Below are 12160 nucleotides of genomic sequence, written 5' to 3' on the forward strand. Positions count from 1 at the left end.
ATGTGTACGTGTGAGAGGAAGGCCATCTTTTCGGCCTAGAGGAAAAGTTTTCCTCACATCTATGGGAAATTGATCTATATATGGGGAAATGGCTCCAACCCCATTGGAAGTGTATGTGTGTGGAGGGGGGAAGAGAAAGAGAGACTTCTTTGGTCAAACAATCTTGAGGGAAAAATAAACCTAAAATCAGCCTGCAGCCCTATTTTCTTTTCCTTGATATGATTTCTTAATTAAATCATACCCCTCAATATATCACAGCTGTTTGGCCTTGGCTGGAAATCACACTTTTGAATGTACAACCCCCCACTTTTTTATCTTTTCAATTATTTTCACAGTTGCATTTGTTGGAGAGGCTATGTTGCCTGGTTACCGGTTTCATGTCTTTCTTCATTTTGTCAAAATCTTGCCTTCGCTTCGGTTGACATTGAAACTCCTTAGGGTCTCAGTACGTCTAACTGTGCAAGGACGGCACAAGCGCAAGCTGGATTTGACAAAAAGTTATAGAGCGCCGAGGAACATAACTTCGGTCTCATTAATGGTTGGCAGTTTGCTCGGCAATTACAAAACCAGCATCCTTACAGCATAGAGGTGACTACAGACAAGAGAGTATTTACTGATTTTATTTAAAATATTTACATTCTGCCCTTCCAGCAGAGTCTCAGGACAGCTAATAAGGGTGAAAACCAAGGCATTAAAAATATTTTAAAAGAAAGTTCGTAAGCACAAACATTAAAAGTCCCATGGTTGCCAGGTCCCCTGGGGGCCAAACTGGGGGACTGGGGGGCAGCGGGTGGTGGTGGGTACTACAACTAATAATATCCGATTTATATGCCACCCTTCAGGATGACTTAAGGCCTACTCAGAGCGGCTTACAAAGTGTGTTATTATTACCCTCATGACAATCACCCTGTGAGGTGGGTGAGGCTGAGAGAGCCCTGAGAAGCTGTGACTGACCCAAGGTCACCCAGCTGGCTTCAAGCAGAGGAGTGGGGAAATCAAACCCAGATTAGAGTCCTGCCACTCTTAACCACTACACAAAACTGCACCACTACAACCACTACACCAAAGTTTGGGGCTGAATTTTTAGAGAATCAGCATGCTCCACGGTGCTGGCTCTTAGTTTCTTTGGAAACTAAAACCAAACAGTATCTCTTTTCTAAAGTATAGCACCCATCCTGCCCTCTTCCGGGTCCCTGTGGCAGCCATGTTGAGATTGGTCCCAAAGTACCCCCCTATAGCAGCCATTTTGTCATAGCCCCTATTTTCCCTCCCTCAAATTTCAGAAGTGTGCCTACAAGCTCAAGAAAGTTGAGGGATGCCTCTCGCCCTAATCTAGCTCAATTATTTCACCCTTATGAACAATTAAGTGGTTTGCAACACCCAAGATCAATACTTTGATAATAAGGTTGCCAGGTCTCCCTGGCAACCAGTGGCAGGAGGGACAGTACTTATTGAGTGTTCCTAGTCTTTGTGTGATGGCATCACTTCCGGAACTGACATCATTTTGCAGGTGGCAGGATTCTTTGAAAATCTGCCTTTGGGGACCAAAATTGGTCCCACGCGAAGCACAGGAGCACTCCTGTGGCCAGCACGTCCAGAAGTGATGTCATTACACCTCACCAGAGCATGTGTCCTGTGAATTTAGCCAGGTTGTCTGCCAGTGGTGGGCAACGACTGGGCAATTTGCCACCTTTCACTGATTGCTGGTGACATCATGTGCAGGGGTGTATGTGTGGTGTGTGGAAGGTACAGTCTTAATGCTCTCCCATCTAAAAACTCCCTGCAAATGAGCACCTCAGTCAGAGAGGTTCTACTCTACCCTTCCCATGCTGGGTCAGCTTTCCACTTACAGGGAATGATTAATGCAAGGGAACTTGTAGTCTGAAATGCTACAATCCATTCTATCACCTCAGGATTCTGCCTCCTCATTACCAACCAATTCTGTAGCATTAGTCCAGGCCTTATAGGCCATTTCCACACGTCTTACCTACCTACGGAACATCGTGCGAAAGACCCAGAAGACACCATCTTCTTGCGCGAAATTGCTCCAGGAAGATGCTGTTATCTGGAAGTTTTGCGTGATTCACTCCCAGATAACAGCGTCTTCCTGGCGCAATTTCACGCAAGAAGATGGTGTCTTCCAGGTCTTTCGCACGACGTTCCACAGGCAGGTAAGACGTGTGGAAGCAGCCATACATTTGCAGAAGTGGCTGCAGAGGCAGCCAGCTTTTCCATCATCATCAAACTTGAAAATTCTGTTATTCAAAAAGCCAGGACAATTTGTCTTAGCTAGGAGAATCGTTCTGGTATAGTCTGACCAAATCTCAAAAATGGTGGCGGAAGGGCAAAGTTGAAGCAATTTTTGCATTGAAGCTCAAAGGTTCCACCTTTCCCATCTGCTTTCTGTTCAGCCAAAATGTGCCTTGAATTTCAACTTTGGGCAGTTTTAGATTTTGTAGAAAAATCAAGATTGGTGATGTGAAAACTGGAAATACACAGACGCAGATCTTTTGTACTAAGATAAACCTAAAGTTTTAGTCATTTAACACCAAAACACTTTTTGGTACCAAAAGGAGCGCATCAACAGAGTGTACTCGGTCAAAAGTTGGAGATACTCCATGACCTTGATAGATCAGTTTTGCTAGTTCAAGGTCAAACCTCCTTGCATTCACACATTCCTATTTTGCACTCTTACTGAAGGTGCAAATGTAATAGAAGCTGACATTTTACTGAAAAGCAGTTTTCCTTCTCATGACAGTCTGCATTGGCCAGGGGGGATTTGAAAATGGACTTCTCAGGTCTTCGCGTGAAACTGGCTGGATCCAACCCACCTAGTTCTTCAACACATAATACAACTTTTGTCCTTCTCTAACAGTGAAATCCTAGCAGAGTTACTCCAAATGGCTTAGACTGGAGTAATTCTGCTTAGGATTTCACTGTACGTTTATTAACATGCAGGATTTACTCTCATTTTCTCATAAAAATGTAAGGATAACTTTTATAGAGTTTCTGACGTTTATCACCATCACTCTTTCGTGCATATAACTGATTTATTTAGAAGATTTATATGCTGCCTTTCCAGAGACCTGCTAAAAGCAGCTCTCAAAATAAAAAAAAAACAATGTAAGAATTAACAATGATAAAACAAGCTATAAAAATAAGCCGAAGGCGTAGAAACAGGATAAAACAATACACAGTAAACTAAAATGATATCCATAAAACAGTCCTCATGCTAAAACATCATCTAAGAGCCAGGGGAAATAAATATTTGAGTTTAGTGACTAAAGGGCAGTGAGGTAGGCACTTCTTAAGTCTTACAGGAGAGGACAGTTCAGAGCTCAAACACCACCACAGACAAAGCTATGTCTCTGGTCGCAACCCACCATTCCTGAGCACGTGGGGGACCCAACAGCAGGGGTTGGGAAGATGATAGAAGTGGGCATAAACTGAAATACGAACCAATGTTTGTTACAAACCGGGCCATTTTTTGGTTCACGAACTGGCGGTTCGTTGGAGGGCATTTCTGACGAACCATGATGATTTTTAGGCCAGTTTGTTTGGTTCATTTTTCGGTTCATCACTGCAGACAGCTGACACCGATCAATCAGTTTTCTAGGCAATGGGGGGGGGGGCTTTTCTGCAGACCTTCTGCTGCCTTGGAAGTGACATATTCACGAACCAAATGAACTGGTTCGCAAACCGGGCAATTTCATGCCATTTTGTGGTTCGTCATTCATGAAATGTGATGAACCACGAACCGCAATGAACCACCATTTTCCTGGTTTGTGCCCTCCTCTAGAAGATGATCTTAACTGGCAGGCAGAACAGTCAGGGAGGAGGTGGACCTTCAAGTACTATGACCCCAAGTCTTTTAGTGCCTTAAAAGTAAGAACTAGCCCTTTGAATTGTGCTTGGAAACAGATGGGCAGCAAATGTAGATCTTTCAGAACTGGGGTAACTCCTCCTGACAATAGCCTGGCTGCCACATTTTGGACCAGCTGAATTTTCTGGACAATTTTCAAGGGCAGCCCCATGTAGCATGCATTACATTAATCTCACCTGGACGTTATCACTGTAGCCAGGCCACACTTTTTTTTAGCATGGGTTATAGCTGACATGTAATAGTTTATTTTCATGGTTTATTGTATAGTAAATATGTAAGAGTTATTATTCGAACTCCAGTGTTGATATTCAGATTGGTCCCTGTGACAGGCCTGACCTGTGCAAAGCACCCCACATGAGAACACAAGTTCTGGGGCAAAAATAATCTTTTTAGTTTATTGTACACATGGGTCCCAGTTTGGCACAATAAATCCTTGATGAAGGCAAAGATGGAAGGGAGACAAATACTTAATCAACAAGTAACTTGATCACCCTATGCATGATACAGAACAGAAAGTGGGGAATCAAGACAGAAGTTAGGAAGCACGGAGAATGAACTGCTCGACTCCATTAGGACCATGGCAATTTACGTATGACAATCCAATAAAACCATTAATGTTTGCCAAATCTTAGAGTATATTTCTGTTATTTCTAGCTAAATCTAGGCTTCTCAGTTGCCTGCCAATGGAAGGCAATCTCCCAGGGGGTTGCCCCCTTATCCGTCAGATCGGCAGGAGGTTGCAACCCCCCTGGCAATTGCCAGCCACTGGCAGGCAAGCATGGACCGGGTGATCTCCTGGCAGGGTGCAATGACATTACTTCCTGAAGTGACATTATTGCACCAGCCACAGGCATGCTCTCGCACTTCACTGGGGCCAATTTTGGCCCAATAGGGTTGAATTTGCCTTGTGCAAAGCATGGAAGCATGCTTGTGACTAGCATGATGATGTCACTTCCTAGAAGTGATGTCATCGCATAAGCTCGGGAGCATGTGTGCAAAGTGCATGTGGGGAAAAATCTCCTGGGAGTACCAAGGTAAGTACCAGGTACCTCCCCCTCCTACCAGGAGGGTATAGGGATCTGGCAACCCTAGTTAAATCTCCAGTTCTAAATTATATTCTCATGTGGCTAGTCCAGAGCAAACCTGGAGAGAAGAGATAGGTAAGGGGTTTCCTTGAAGGGAACAGAAAATATGGTGGGTTAAATGGAGAAAGAATTCTGGGGAAGAAGGAAAGAGTCCCTGCCAGGCTATAGATGAATGGGGAAGAACCAGATCTCATATGCAGACTGGCCAAGAAGGGTAGATGGAGGAGCTATGGAACAAAGAGTGGGTAAAAAGACATGGAAGGTTTACTTCATGAAGAAGAGCAGGACGGGGAAAAGGAAAACAAACTCTGCCTGTCTTGAAGAGGAGCAGACCGCTGATTTTGTGTTTGTGGTTCTGGAAGAAGATTTTGAAGGGGAATCAAGTATGCAAACTAAGAGTTTGAGATGCCTTGATTTAACTGGGTTCTAATGCAGGAGCCCTACATGTATTAGCTGGCTATTTTCCCTTCAACTTAATTTAGACTCAGTTGTGTTGGCAGGACTGGAACCTTTTTTTAAAAAAAAAATCACAGTTGGTCATTATCACCACTCTTATGGGATTTTTAGGCTTTAAGAAACCCGTGAAAGATCTTCACAAGCTGATGGCCTTTCATGGAAAAGTGTGGAGAAGAATGCTCCCTAAGTGGCCTGTCTCTTTTTCACGCTATTCAATATAACAGATCACAGCCTTTTTAGAGGATGCAGAGATTTTAAAATGTAGGGCAGGCAAGGATGAGCTCTAGAGCCCAGTTCCCACCCTTTCTATGTGTAGGGCTATATTTTGCGATGTGTTTCCTTCATCTTGGCTCCAAACCCCAGAGGTTCACAAGTACTTCTCTTGGCTTTTCACAGCCCACATGTCCCAAGGATGTGCTAAGGGAGGCCTGGCTGAAGCAGATGAGCCCTGCATAAGTAGGAGAAGCAGGACACAAGAAGCAGGTTGAGCCTGGCAACTGGTGGGAGATCTAGGAGCAAAGGGGGGCATATGTGTGATGTCACCAATGCTGCTATGTCACTTTCAGGCACAACCTGGAAGTGACAAAGGATAGCTGTAGGAATGAATGAAAACTCTATGGGGTTGAACCCCATAGTGAAGTTGGTGATGTCACTTTTTAAATGTTTTCTCCTGCTGCTATTCCAAGAGGCAATGAGTAATAGGGTTTGCCACTGGGAACCTCCCACCATAGCTAGAGGCCCAGAAAGACTAACCCAAGAAGATTCTGGCTCCTGTTCTTCACAAAGACCTCTTGCACAGATGCCTCAGGGTAGCCTTATCCTCCAAGATGACTTGCTTAACTTTCCAATCGCTCAATCCTCACCAACCCCACAACTTAACCCTATTTAATTTCCATTTACTAGCCCTGTATACTAGTTGCACCAAAAACTTACAACCCTATTGCTGGAATGTATTTCACCGCTACCTCTCTGTGTGGACATACGGCACTTCCATTGCAATTCCTAGTTGTAGAAGGTTAACGTGTACTGATTGGTCAGTTTAATTATCTTGTTCTAAACAAAAATAGTCAAGTAGGTTAAAAGACAGGTACCCCTAATTAAATGTAACAGCAAACTGGACAATTGGTCATCTTGCCCAAAAGAACTCACCCAAAATCATCAAGTACAAGAGAGATGCATCATATCTAGGAAATCTGGTGGTATTTTTCTGGAGTAGAAACAAGATTCTGGCCTTCCATTTGACGCGGCTGTTGATGGTTCCAGCAAAGTGAGTTGTTCTCCAATGGTCTATCGATGTTGCTGATGCTATATTTGATCTTCCTACATATTTTCCACCAACTTTCCCCCTTACTTGTTCTTAAATTTATCTGGCCTTGATACGCTGGCAGCAGCTGGGGAGGAACAAATCTCTTCTGTGGGGAATGAAAGTCCAAGCAAGGGCCTGGACATATTGAGTGAATTTAAGTTTATAACAGTCGGAAGGCAAAGCAGCAACAAGGAAATTGACTGCACCAGCATTAGGAGAGCAAATCTGCTGTTTTTGGACCACAAAGGTCAAGAATTACATGAAAGACCAAAAAAGAAAGATTTATATTAAATAAGGTACATCCAGCAACTGTTATGGAACGAGGAGATTCCTAGATTCTGGATTCTGAAAAGTGATTCTGGATTTCTTCACTCTGAAATTAGACAATATACAAATAGAATAAACAAGGGGGGACCTACAAGAACTTGCAGGAGGGCATCTCATTTTCCCCTCCCCTATTTCTTCTTCCCCTTCTACCAAAGCCCTCACAGCTTCTCCCCTTTTCCAGCTTCCTTCTCTCCTTCCTACCCACCAGACCACCTACCTTTATCTGCCCCCCTCCATCTTCAGTTTTCCTTCTGTCCCTTCCCTAACAAACTCTCCCTGGGAAAAGTCTGGCTGAGTCATGCTGTGCTGGTTGGGCCAGACCAAGTTGTGCAGTGGGGAACTTATGGAGGGGGCCCATCACTTGCCCCTGTATCCCCTCCCTTTACCATTTCCATGTTGACTTACGTTTTCAAGATTTTCTCAAATTGTTTCAGCCCAACCTGTTTGCCGCTGGAAGTCTCTCGTCTGTGCTGTATGTAGTTCTGCTTGCTGTGATTACAGGTGCAACAAAGGGAAGGGAGTTGCTGCTGAGGAAACTCCTGCATGTTCAGTAGTACATACACAAGAGGGGCTGGATCAGGCCTTTATTAAGCCATTCGTTGCCTTGCCTATCACACAGCTTGGGCAACTTGGCTGAGCCTAGTACCAGCCAGTGTGTGATCTGCCCAAGAGCTTTGCTACCAGACAACTTATGTGGCTTCCTGGGGCCTGGTGGTGGCTGTAGTTGGAAGAGGAGGACTCAACGCTGTCCCTTTCCTCAGGGTTCAGAGGAGGACTAACCAAAAAGTTAGAAAGACAGAGAGGTCAGGGCATCATGCTTACTGTCTACTGCTCTTGACTATCCCTTTGATATGTAGATTACTATTCTCAGGACTTCCTCCTTCTTACTCTTTTCTCTTCCTGGCTTTGTTCCAGGCATCATCTCTATCCTTTTCCTCCCTCCATCTTCAAACCATGGATGCAGGACTTGTCCTAGTATCCACATCCATCCTTAGACTAGATAAGTAGATAGAATCTGTCTCTCCTCCTTTCCTATCAGAGAATTGAGTTCCTATAATAAAGAACTCTTATTTCCTTTCTTATAAGCAAGCGTATGCTTTGTTATTTTCTCTCCTGCACACACACCAGCCAGCAGAACCAATTCACAGCCACCTATAATCACGCTTCCACTGCTAAACGATAAACTCTGCTAACAGCCCAAACATGGAATCTTTTAATTAGGTTTCTGGGGCCAACATACAATTTATTTATCAGCCGTCACATGGCTTGCTTGTTATGCAGACTCACTGTTATGCAGTTTGCGCATCTGGGCTGGGCTTGGCCATGCCCCCCAAACAACTTGCTCAGGTACTTGTTCTGATGTGACTTTCACAACTTGACAAGATCTTTTTTCTGGAGACCATAATGGCCAATCCTGCCACGGTGGGGAGGGAGTGGCTGAAATGAGTAACTGATGGAAGGGATGGAAGGAAGCAGGGGAAGGGGAAAGAAGAAGGAGAAACTGAACAGGGAGAAAAGAGGAAAAAGTACAACAGGTAATTTTCAAAAAGCATAATAAGAAGCCCCTGTGGGATGCTGTGGATTTGTTTTTCTTCCAGCAGCAGCAGCCTCTCCTTGCTCCATATGTTGGATTAAATTGCTTTTGAGGCTCCTCTTCGTTTCAAAGGTGGGATATCATGCAGCCCACAAGTGCCGAAGCACTCATAAATGTTTTCTCACGGTGGGTGCAGCGGAGCCTGATTAGATCTTATTAGCAAAAGCAGGCCTCCCCTGTCCTCTCTGTTCATTTAACCATGAACAAACCCAAAAATCTTGTTGTATGTTTTTGCCTGCGTAGTGATTAATGCAATTAATTAATTGCTCCATTCCTTGCTGTGATAAATTACATTAGCAGGCTTTGCATCCAATGAAGATCAGATAAAATTTTCCAGCTGCAGAACAAGGGAGGAAAATCTAACTTGGGTGTCCTATTAATAATTACACATGGGTAGTCCTGTTAATTTGTTGATGCCAAAATAAATTGAAACCTAGTGGCATCTTAAGGACTAACAGTCTGCCTTGGGATCACTGCCCAGCTCCTCAGTTAAGATCCTCTTCCAAAATCTTGCCTGCAAAGGGAAGGCAGATGGTGACCAGTGGCAGGACCCTTTCAGGGGTGGCACCTCACCTTTGGAGCCCTGACCTGGATAGCCCAGGTGAGCCTGATCTTGTCAGATCTCAGAAGCTAAGCAGAGTTGGCCATGGTTAGTAATTGGATGGGAGACCTCCAACGAAGACCGGGGTTGCAGAGACAGGCAATGGCAAACCACCTCAGTTAGTCTCTGGCCATGAAAACCCTGCCAGCTGCCATAAGTCAGCTATAACCCTGCCATAAGTCAGCTATGACTTGTGGGTGCTTTCCACCACCACCTCACCTTTGGAACTATTGTATGTTGTGGCTTGCCTGCTTGCCCACCTTACTGTCTTTTAAAATATTGGGCAAAACACTACTTTTGACTAAGTAGTTCTAATTTTTTTTTTGCAGTCTTTATGGTCTGTTTCTAGACTGAGAGCTGGTTTATGGATGTCATTTTAATAACAACAATAACAACAACATTTGATTTAAATATCGCCCTTCAGGACAATTTAATGCCTACTCAGAGCGGTTTACAAAAAGTGTTGTTATTATCCTCATGACAATCACCCTGTGAGGTGGGTGAGGCTGAGAGAGCTCTGAGAGAGCTGTGACTGACCCAAGGTCACCCAGCTGGCTTCAAGTGGAGGAGTGAGAAATCAAATCCAGATCTCCAAATTAGAGTCCTTTCACTCTTAACCACTATTCCAAACAGGCTCTGAATGTTGTTTTTTCAGTCTTGGCTTGTTTCAATAATGGCTATTCTTACAGTGGCTGTTTTGTTTTTGCCATAATTTTTGTAAGAAGGTGAACTTCCTTGATGCCAAGCACTCCCTGTCAGCCACAGCGGATGTCAGCCAAGCACTCCCTGTCCGCAGCAGCTGAAAGCGAGCGCCGGCGGGGGCTGCAGGCAAATGCCTGCGTTCCCACCACCCCTGTCAGCTGCTGCTGCCGGGGCCTGGGACTCCCTGGGCTCTGGCAGCAGCTAGCTCCAGCAGGGTCTGCAGCCAAATACCTGCATTCCTTCCGCCGCTGTCAGCCATTACCACCTGGGCCCAGGTCTTCCCGGCCCCGTCCACAGCGGCTGAGAGCAAGCTCTGGTGGGGGCTGCAGGCAAATGCCTGCGTTCCCGCCGTTGCTGTCAACCGCTGCCAATGGGGCCCTGGAAGTCCCGGTCCCATCCGCTGACAGGGAGCACTTGGTGAGGGCTCGCAGGCATATGCCTGTCCCTGCCGCCCCTGTCAGCCCCCACAGATGGGGCCAAGGAGTTCTCTGGCCCCAACAGCGGCTCGGGCACTCAGCTGCTCGTTGGGGAAGCCCCCAATGAGCAGCTGATTCAGGGGTTTAAATGCCCCTTTCCCTGCTGCTTCTCAGTGGCAAAGAAACAGGCATTTAAAGTTTGAACCAAAGCTTCCCGAAGCATTACGAATGCTTCGGAAAGCTTTGCTTCGGGACTTCTGAAGCGAAGCGCACACCCCTAGTTATTACCCTTTGTGGACTTGGAGAGTGCTTCACAGTGTCAAGAGAACTGCGCCCACATTTATTTATTTGTTTAATTTGATTTGTGTCCTGCCCTTTCCGCAAACGGGCTCAGGTTGGCGAACAGTAGCAGTAATAACAATAAATACAAATTTTAAACAAAGAGCTATAAAAGGAGATCACGGTAATTCAATCTTAATTTCAATTTCAGGCGCCATCGACAAATTCCATAGGCCGCTTTCAAGAAGTATAAAAAGCTGAGAGAGAGAGAGAGAGAGAGAGAGAGAGAGAGAGAGAGAGAGAGAGAGAGAGAGAGAATTTCTAGTAAACTCATGCAATGCAACTCTGCAGAATAACCAAACTCATGTCCCTCATCATTTTTTTAAAAATCTTATTCCAAATAGAAGAACAAAATAGGATTTCAAGGATTTACAAAGTTCCTCTTTTAATCTTTTTGGCTTAACCGCCCCCCCCTTCCCATATAGTGGTATGTAAATTTTTCGGGTGGTGGTGGTGGTAAATGAATCGGAGCTGGCAGCAAAATAAATCTTGGTGTTTGTAGGTGTTAGCTAAAATAAGAGTTTTCCTTCCTGTAAATGAAGAAGCACGTTGATTTTTTTACAGAAAGTTAAGCAACGATCCTTACAAAAGCATTGACTACTTAACAATTTATAGGATTGGGGAAATAACTTCTATTTAAGCATATGATCCCTGGCATTGGGTTTCTAATTTTATTTTTGCTCCACAATATAACCTCAATATACTTCTTTTCTAGGCTGTAGTTGCCTCCCTTTCTGTTGCAGACCTCTTTCCCCAAAGGCATCATTTGTTCTTCAGGAGGCAGACGAGGAGGTCTCAAAGAGTTGAATGCTCCAAATGAAAAAGCTCCATGTGATAAAACATCAAGATCTCAACCCACGCCACCGGAGAGGGAGGGCAAGAAACAGAAATCAGCAAATGGAAAACAGCACAGCGGGATCGTCCTTTCGTATTTCTAGTTGTCGCTTACAGCTGTGGTTAAGCCTTTCCTGGATATCCTTTTCAGGAACGAATTGGCTCCGATCTAGACACCAAGAACTTCGGAGGGAATACTCAAGACTGAGGTACTTCCAAATACTTGAATCATTTTTGTCATCCAGAAAATTTAGCTTGCATGGAATTTCTGTGAGTGTATATGAATTTTGTCGAATGGTTTTAGAATCGTCCTGTTGAGTAAAGTTCTCTGCATGAGAAGGCGTAAGCGAGGGAGAAATTTTCACAAAATTGACATCTCTTATTCAGAAGAGTGATTCCAAACTGAAAAACTTTTCTTAAGAGTTACAGCTTCTGTTAGATTTCTTAATGTTCTTTAAGTTCATGCAATAGGACTGGTGCTTCTCACAGAGTTAAACGTCATTAAAGTCAGTGTGTTGTAGTGGTTGGTGTCAAAATAGACTCACCCTGCCAAGGAAGCTTGCTGGGTGATCTTTGGCCACTCTCAGCCTAACCTACCTCACAGGGTGGTTGTGAGG

Source organism: Eublepharis macularius, chromosome 1 (genome assembly GCF_028583425.1).
Source record: "Eublepharis macularius isolate TG4126 chromosome 1, MPM_Emac_v1.0, whole genome shotgun sequence".
Classification (NCBI taxonomy): domain Eukaryota; kingdom Metazoa; phylum Chordata; class Lepidosauria; order Squamata; family Eublepharidae; genus Eublepharis; species Eublepharis macularius.